General features: G+C 37.2%; 1 pseudogene; it reads right to left on the bottom strand.

The window, feature by feature from the left end:
• Positions 1 to 2,853: 2,853 nt before the first annotated feature.
• On the bottom strand, positions 2,854 to 4,821 carry LOC127422110 (uncharacterized; annotated as a pseudogene).
• Between the last annotated feature and the right edge of the window lie 4,773 nt (positions 4,822 to 9,594).

Raw genomic sequence — 9,594 nt, 5'->3', positions numbered from 1 at the left:
TAATAGACTCTTTAGCTTTCACTCATTTAAGACCAGATTTAGAATCAATACCAATCAAAGAGGCAGAAGCAGATTATTTTGTGGATGGGTCCTGTTTCAGAGACCATCTAGGAAATCATGCTGGATATGCTGTTGTCAAACGAGTAGACAAAACTTTTGTTCCAATTGTGTTGCAGCATTGTGAGCAACCATGCTCAGCACAATTGGCTGAATTAAAAGCATTGACTGAGACATGTCTACTGACTAAAAATAAAACTGTTAATATTTATACAGATTCTGCATATGCACATGGAGTATGCCATTTATTTGGAGCAGTCTGGAAACAAAGAGGATTCAAAAAGACAGATGGTACACCAATTCAACATGGTGACCAAATAATCAAGCTTATTTCAGCCATGATGCATCCAAAGAAATTGGCTATCATCAAATGTCAAGCACATAAAAAAAGCAATGATTTTGTTATTCAGGGAAATAATGCTGCAGACTTACATGCCAAAAAGGCTTCGGGATGCCAAGTAGCAGTGATGGCACCTGTATAAGTTTTGCTTCAGCCTCAGCCACAATTAGATGAAATTGCACGAATGCAACAGCAAGCTGGCCCTTATGAACATACCATATGGCAACATAGAGGTGCAAGCAGGGATGTAAATGGCATATGGCGGTCTCATGAAGGACATATGATTGCTCCAACAGCACTCCTTACTATTTTCATCTCTGATGCGCATGGTTTTGACCATTGAGCAAGGGGGGAGGTAATAAGGAAGATAAAAAGACAGGGATTTTGGTCCCCATACCTACAGGCCATGGTAGACGAATATTTGGCTGAATGTGACATTTGTGCCCAAAACAATGTCAGAAAGGGTACCCATGCCAGAAGGACCATTTAAACATCTGGTAATGGATTATGTGGACATGACAAGATCAATAAGAGGAAAAAGATATATGCTGGTGATAATGGACAGATTCAGCAGATGGGTAGAGGCAGTACCATCAGCAGACCAGGGAGCTTAAACTGTGATCAAATTTTTGACCAGAGAGGTCATTCCAGAATTTGGTTTACCTTCTCAAATTAGCTCTGACAATGGTTCAGCATTTATTCAAAGAACAGTGAAAACAGTGATACAACAGTTGAGAATAAAACAAAGGCTAGGGTGTGTCTACCATCCACAATCTCAGGGCATGGTAGAAAGAGTGAATGGAACTCTCAAAGCTAAGATCAATAAAATTTGCCGTGACACCAAACTCAATTGGGTAGATGCACTACCGCTTTCATTGATGAACTATCACATGTAGACCAATAGAATCACTAATCTGTCACCACATGATATGCTAACAGGCAGACCCATGCCAGTACCGTACTTGAGAGGTCCTTATGAAGGCCCACCTTTAGAACAACTACAGATGGAGATAAGAGCCTTCATGAGACAATTAACTGCTATACACGAAGCTATTCATTCACAGGAACAGAACAGGGGGCCCAGGCAGGACGAAGAAGTACCATGTCCCATAGTTCCTGGAGACCAAGTTTAGTGGAGAGTGTTTAGGAGAAGATGGAATGAACCCAGAAGGGAAGGACCCTATAAAGTAGTGAGAGCAACCCCAACAGCAGTACAGGTAGAAGGTAGTACAACGTGGTATCATTTAAATCACTGCACTAGGGTCCCTCAGTTGAGGTTACCAAGACCAGCAGATCAGAGAGATAGAGCAGAAGATCAGAAAGATTTAGACATAGAGTCTCCTGAAGCTGAAGGAGAACCTGAAACCCATGACCAGGGAAAGAACTGAACAAGAGGAAAGCCCAGAGCAGGAGGGAGAAAGTAGTGACGCTGTTACACCTCATTCTAGGGCAGCTGAGCATGCTGGAGCTAGAGATGAAGTACAGCTGCAGGAGGATGTACGGCAGCCAGTGGGGTCAGAACTGGAGGGTGAGGAATGTTCTGCTATGGATCTTGATGTTGGTACACCCACTGCAATGATTTCCCCAGACCCAGGGTCTCCCAGCCTTCACTCCTCACGACTCTCCGGTGACCACTCCCCAGACTCAGAGCAGGCAGGGCCTTCTCAACCTTACTTCTCCCCAGGGCCAGGAGAGTTTCAAACAATCGACTTCTCAGAGCTTGGTGATATCCACTTCCATTAATTCAACTCAAGGTATACCAGTAAACAAATCTAATAAAAGAAGGTCTTTAAATGCAGAAGACTATGAGGATCCATATGGAGGAATAGATTATCAATCTATCAAATTGCCACTGCCACTACGACCTACTAAGGAAACACAAACTAAGACTGCAGAAGTATTTGTAGCAATGCCCAACAATGACACAGATTATGAGACTGATTTGACATTGTCAAGAGAAGAATTATTAGAAAGTGCACATCATAAGGGCATTTGAGGACACTGAAAATGCTAATATTATAAGAATGCTCTGTGCACTCAGCTGTAAGCACAGAACAATGGTAGTGAGTCATGAAAGTACGCAAAGTTAAAAGACTGATGCAACCAATAATCAAAGTAACTATATATGCTCAGATTATGACGTATTATTCATAAAAAATGTATACTTTCATAATAAATGAATTTAAAAGGTTATTTTTTAAAAAAGGAACTAACAGCCAGGTTTCCACCATTAAAATTAAATCAGAGGCTCTGTGAAATAATGGTGGCGAGCTGAATCCATTTGATACAAAAAATATTAAGAGGGCGTAGGCATGAAGTAATGCTAGATAACAAACTGTATAAGACTGGAGGGTTTTGACCGAGCAAGTCAGATCTCAGCTGACATCTCGGGTTTGTTGGTATGTTCAATAAACTCTAACATTTGACACTTGGAACTTCTGACTTTGGGAGTTTTCTTAACAGAGAGAGGAAGAGAAGTCAAGATGCTGAGAAGTGAAAGCAGAGTCTGGTTTCAGTACAATCTTAGACAAATGCCTGATGGCCATGAAGGCATCGCACAGCAGATTCACCTTTTGTTTCTCGATTTCTTTCAGATCTTTGTCAAGACATTTCAATATAAACAAATACATATTTGACTGCTCTTGTTCTTTTTCATACTATCTTTTAAGATCTTAATATTCCATTGTGATGCTTGCGTTTGTGACCACATATTTCCTGTTTTATTTAACATGTTTACTGTGGTGGTACTTCCTTGTGCACACAGTGCAGAAACCGTTTTTTATGACTTCACATTTACTTGGATTAGAAACCCACCAGCAGTCATTTGTAGCGGTGTTGGCCTTAACAGGTTGGGTTCGGGTGCCAGGGGTTAAAACCACCACAGTAATTAAATTAAATTCAGTTATCCTTAACAAAACAGTCTATGTAAATGTAATTGACAATTAGTTCTCTTATAAATTTACAATAACACAAGGAACAGAAGGATACTGTTTGAACTTCTCTCTATTGTTCAATCAATTCAGATCACAGTCAGACATTACATCACATGACTCAGTAGTACAAAAAACTTGAACACAGCGAATTAGTCTAGGCCAAGGAACATTTACCTTTTAACATCAACAGGTGAGTGTACCAAAGTAAATAAATCAGTAATCATCAGTGCCTTGTGGGTTATAACAAAATAAATGCAACAATTAAGAATTTCATATCAATGAAACAATTCTTATGAAGGCAAAAAAGTTGATGAGATACGTTGTTTAAAAAAAACAAATAAATAAATAAATGGGTAAAAAGGTCTTCAGACTCAAAATTTAAGAAAAAAAAAAAAGGAAAAAATCCTTGCTGTACCCAAAAAAAAAATTAAAAAAAAAAAAAAAAAAACATGGATTCCCAATATCTTGCAAATTTCAAACGCGGGACACCAACCCTGTCTAAGGTAAGAATTGCAAGCACCACAACTATAAAACACAAGCCCTAGTACTTCGTCATTAAATGCGGCATTAATTGCGGCTGAGGCAGCACTCAAGCTGCGACTCTGTCATACACCCAGCAGCGTGACCTTGGATGACCTGCATGCCCCGACAACAAAGGAGAGACTGCAATCACATTTGCGCTTCCTAAAATAACTTCCTCCCTGGTATCCCATTGACACGCTCAACAGCACCCTACCGAGAATACAATTGATCATAGAAAAAATACAAAACAATAGCTGACAACTGTCACACATATTCATGGCAGTTATCTTCACAGACAGTGAAGGTGGTCGCCTTCCTGTTCTTCCAAGATGCATTCTCAATTGGAACCTTTTCTTACGATTTTTATTTTTATAGAAACGTTTTTACACTTGTCAATCTTTTCCTTGTTTTGTTTGATTGCATCCTGAATCTGATTTTTTCCCAATTTTTTCAGCTCCTCTTGAATTTGCATCTGCAAGTTGGAGATGGAGGCTTTAAGCTGAATGCGCTCTCTTAATACATCTGAGGTCATCTCTAAACTTTTCCTGTTCTTTTAAGTTACTCAAAGAATTTCTTCATGTTTTCCATGCTGTTGTCCCATGCATCTATTTGAGCATAAAGTTAGCATGTCTCAGTTTGACGGCTTCAGCTTCACGGATGTTGAATAAGAAAAATACTGGTTGGCCACTGCATGGCAGAGGAGGGAAAGCTTTCTGAGTCTGTGTCAAAATAAGAGTTCCCCAAGAAATATACAAGAATGAAGCTGGCGTCCTCTGTGTTTTCTCTCCAACAAAACACTTGAATATGAGTGAAATTCCGATTGCACGACAGATAGGCAGCATCACTCCATGATTGCTCAGAGCAGATTACTACCACTCTACAACTAAGGAATAGAGGTAAACTAACAGCTTCAGTTTTACCATTCATCACTGCTTGGGACTCGCAACAGCTGCTGCTAATCAAAGCCATGCTGATTTATGGTCATAACAGCACTCTTGCAATTGTGATTTTGCTTTATTAGTAGTGTATTTTAGAAATGTAATATTCTCTTGCACCTGTATGCTAGTCTACCTTGCAATAAACCTCCCCTATTGTCATGCAGCCTGTTTTATTTAGTTATGACCTGAATGCAAATCTAAACACACATTTTTCCACAAAATGGAAAACTATTTGCAAAACACTGAAGTCAAGTCACTGATAGTATAGTACAATTGAGTTGTCACAGTGGTACACAAAAATTGGCACAGGGGGTTGCCAATTTAGTGGAAACTTTCATAGGAACAAATAAGAAACCATGTGACCTGTGGATACTAGTGTTCTGGAAACCTGACTTACCTACTTTTTACATTACAAAATGGGCAGAATATCTCATAAGGCAAAAAAAAAAAAAAAAAAAAAAAAACAAGGGTATCATATCTTATGAGGCTGGACTAACACACAATCCTATTCCATACCCCTAACCTTAAAATTACATGCATGTAGTGTGGGTAGCAGAAGTTCAGATTTTCAGAAAACCAGCACAAAAATATTTTGTAGCAAATATGGTTCCTTATTCCTTAGTTGTCAAAAGAGAGAGAGAGAGAGAGAGAGAGAGAGAGAGAGAGAGAGAATTGTGCTGTATATGTTAACACTTGTACCAAAGAAATGCAAGCTGAATTTAAACCTCCTGAATCAGATTTTTGAGGATTTTTGGTTTTGTTTTGTTATAGCGCCCCCTAGTCAATTATGTGGTGTCCTCGAAATGTCCTTGTGTTGATAAAGCAAGTTTCGTTAAGTTTAAAGGTTAATTCGTTGATATGGGCTATTTGCTAATATGTGCAAAACAATTTGAGAAACTGAAATTCTTTTGAGCGCTTTTTCTCGAGGTTCTCAAGTTATTCTGGATAATACCTGGTTTTTATTTGAGTCTTTTTGAACTGTAGAAAAAGCAAAAGATGTGAAATTTTTAAAAGGGTGTGCTGAATTTCTATACTTTTTGTATACCCTGTAGAATCAAATACTAACGGTAGCTAGCAGTTCCAAAAGTCAATTTTAAGGAATAGTTTACCCCAAAATAAAAATTCTGTCACCATTTTATTTTATTTTATTTTATTTTTTATTTTTTAAGGGAAATAATATAATGAGTTGGCTGAATATAATATAATGGCAGGATAGAGACTTACTTTTATGCTTAATAAAGCACCCAAATGTGTCATAAAACTAGTCCATGTGATTTGTGCGTCGTATTCTGTACCAAGTTTTTGGCATTATTCACTCTTTTATCAAATTATTAATAAAGTAATTATAAACAGTGCTGAAATGCAATATGGCAGCTACCTTGATAACAGCAAACCTCATTGGTTCTTGTGCATCGTGACCAAAAGTCATGGCGTCATGTCACAACCTAAATTAACATTTGTTTATCATACATAGTTATCCTATCACATGGACTACTTTTATGAGGTGCTTTATTAAGCAATATATACTCCCATTATATTGAATTTAGCCAACAGGACATTCATTAAATTATTTTATTTTGTGTTCTACAGATGAAAGTCATATGGGTTTGGAACAACATGAGGGTGGCTAAATGATGATGAATGAATTTTCTTTTTGGGTGAACTATTAATTTAACATAATCTATAGTATACTGTCATTAACAAGTGAGAAATCTCAGGGATATTTATTTATTTATTTATTTCAATTGGTAAATGGCACAGCCACAACACAAGACTTCAGACATTTAAAAAAAAAAAAAAATGTAATCTCACATTCATAAGATGAATTCAGATGCATACCTGCATTAGAGCACCTTGGAGGATTAAAGTCTCTAAGATACCTTGCCATGAAGAGGATTTCTTTAGAAAAACGATATGTATTGTTGATTGTTGCAGCACAAAAGATGCTTTGTGTTTTACAATGTCTTTTTTATTGCAAGACTCAAGCATGATTTAGACTCAATAGGTGGCTTTCAAATCATCAGTCAAATTACACATACTGTTTAAACCAGTGTTTCCCAACCTTTTTTCTGCCACGGCACACTTTTTACGACTAAATAATTCTTCGGCACACCACTATCCCACATAGGCTAACCATTGTCAATATTTTTCCTTTTCAAGAACTTGTCCATGTTTTCTGTCCGTAGTGTGTTTACTTGTAATGTTTGAAATTCGGCTATGCAAAATAATAAAAAAAATAAAGTCACATAGGTAGGCAATGCTGTGTGAGGTCACAGGTGGCAAGATCGCTAAATGGGTAATGAAAAAACAACAAATTTGCTTCTTTTCTAATTTGTAGATTTGTTCTTGCAATGGCACAACAAATTACAGGGATGCAAACTCATGAGGGGTGAAAAAGGTAAGACAATCACTGGTCCACGAACATTTTTTCTGGGGATATTTTTTTTTTTTTAAAGAATAAGCTAAAAGCACCAATTCCAGCTATTTTAGTGATTCAAGTTTGTTCAAGTTTACAATTGTGCAGAATTAGCTGCAAAATAAAGAGTATTTTGGTGAGGCTTGCTTTGGTTTCACAAATTTGTTCAATTTTATTAACTGATTAGTTCAGTGACCCCTTCTGGAAATGTCACTAGGTGGCGACAAATGAGCGTCTTGTGTGCTATGAGTGAGTCAGTGAATCATTCTGAGTCATTCATGACCGAAATCTACCAAGAGACTTTATAGTGTTTATGCATTAAAAGAACAAAGCAGATCTATAGTCTTCCTTCAGTCGGAGCATTATTTATCATCCAAAAAGACAACAATAATAGTCTAATAATAGTGAGTTTCAATAACGTCCTTACCTTCTCCTTTATTAAAACTTGCATGGCTACAAATCTACTGACTTCAGTATAAGAATTATAAACACAAAGCAGATCTACAGTATAATTTTCCTACAGTAGCCTATTTAAACTGCTGAGCATGGCTTTTATCAGAAAAGACCACAATAATAGACAAATAATAATAATGTTGAGTTTCAATAATGTTCTTTCGTCATTGTAAAGCGCATTTCACATGAGTTGAGTCGAGGCGTCAACGCTCTGTTCAGCGCCAGCGTCAAGTGCCGCATTGCCCTCCACATGACAAGAGTTGCAGAAAGAGTTTGCCACGTAAAAAAGCGCGAGGTGTGCACAATAAACATTGAAAACATGTATTTGGAAGACAGAAAAAAGCTTGCAGTTGCTTTGATAGCAGAAAGTAATAAAATGACTCGTTTGTGTTTAGGTCTAATTGTTTTCTTGGTGAATTTAAATGAGTTCAATAACTGGGGTCTCTGATATTCGTAAACGATAAGGTAATATTTAATTAAAAGAAATTATGAGACATTCAATGTCTCCACAAATTTGGACAGTTTTGAAATATTTCTTGTTGCTTAGTACTCTCAAAGACATTATTGGTGAAGCAAAAACTTGTGTGTGAAAAACACTTTGGTGTAAAGTGGCGTCACTTCATAGACTTCAATGTATTCTGCAGCACTGACTCGAGTCATGTGAAAGACCCTTAACGCGTATAAATATCAGTCACTTTTGCACATTAATCATTGCTCTTCACAATCACAAAAGTGACCGATTATGGTTTCAAAACGGCGAATTTCTCCGAAAGGTGAGGAGTTTGGATCCCTGAAATTATTATTATTATTATTATTATTAATATTATTATCATTATTATTATTCATGCATTTATTTATTTTGTAGAATTTTATAATTTTCCACGGCACACCTGACAATCTTTCACTGCACACTAGTGTTTCGCGGCACGTCATCGAGGCTGTCTGGTTTCAGAAAAGCGAGTAGGACACTTCCAATGCAGCCTTCGAATGCGACCTTCACGGGATTTCGGAGGATGAATGGGGTGTATGCTTCGTGGGTACTCACAACCCACAATTCTTTGCTTCAACGGAAATGTCTTTAAAAAGATAATGCCAATTTGCCCGTAAATATGATGTTCAAACGCAAGTAATGTTAATTCCCAAGTTGAAGTACCTCAGTAGATGGGTGCAGAGTATATAATATGTATAATTATATTAATATACAATTTAAATAAAGTATTAGACTAAAAGTACACCTGTAAAATCTATTTTCTTTTCTCTTTACATCATTATAACTCTCCTAAAATGTACCTCATACATTCCCTTCTAAAGGGACTCGCGCTTGTTAAAGAGAGGCGTGCTGTCATAGCAACCATGATACGTTCCGTTTCCGTTCGTCCTACGAAGGCAAGACTCTTCTCATGGACTAACCTTTGGTCGACTATCAGGGGGCAGGCCTACTTTTAAATGAACCAATTTAAATGGAAAACAAATATTCTCTGATTGTGTAATCCGTATGAAACCAACGAGAGGTACAGTCTTTCCCGTATGAGCTCATTATCGTTTTTTGGTAGAAGACATGCTGTGAATTTACCTCAGAAGAAGAGCGTGATCCCATACGTCCTTTCTAACACAAAAAGTGTCCCAAAAAAGTTAATTTTGTGAGTGAAAACTGGAGTCTACAAAATCCATTATGTTTCATGGCCTTATTTCAGTGACTTAAAAATTACTAACCATGCATAATCTTGATTTTCTCAAAAATGCAAACAAGTACATCTCATGTTAGGAGGCTCTTATGTTACAACACTGCTGACAGAGTGATGCAGTTTATTTATTCATTCTGTTAATTATTCATGCTTGACATGATGACTACAATCATGTCAACTGTATATGGGCAACATTTTGTATTGTTATCTCAAAGCAAGTTATGGCATTTGGAACCAAGGTAGCCTTTTT

This window comes from Myxocyprinus asiaticus, chromosome 31 (assembly GCF_019703515.2).
Source record: "Myxocyprinus asiaticus isolate MX2 ecotype Aquarium Trade chromosome 31, UBuf_Myxa_2, whole genome shotgun sequence".
Classification (NCBI taxonomy): Eukaryota; Metazoa; Chordata; class Actinopteri; order Cypriniformes; family Catostomidae; genus Myxocyprinus; species Myxocyprinus asiaticus.
This window is presented reverse-complemented; position numbering and strand designations above follow the sequence as displayed.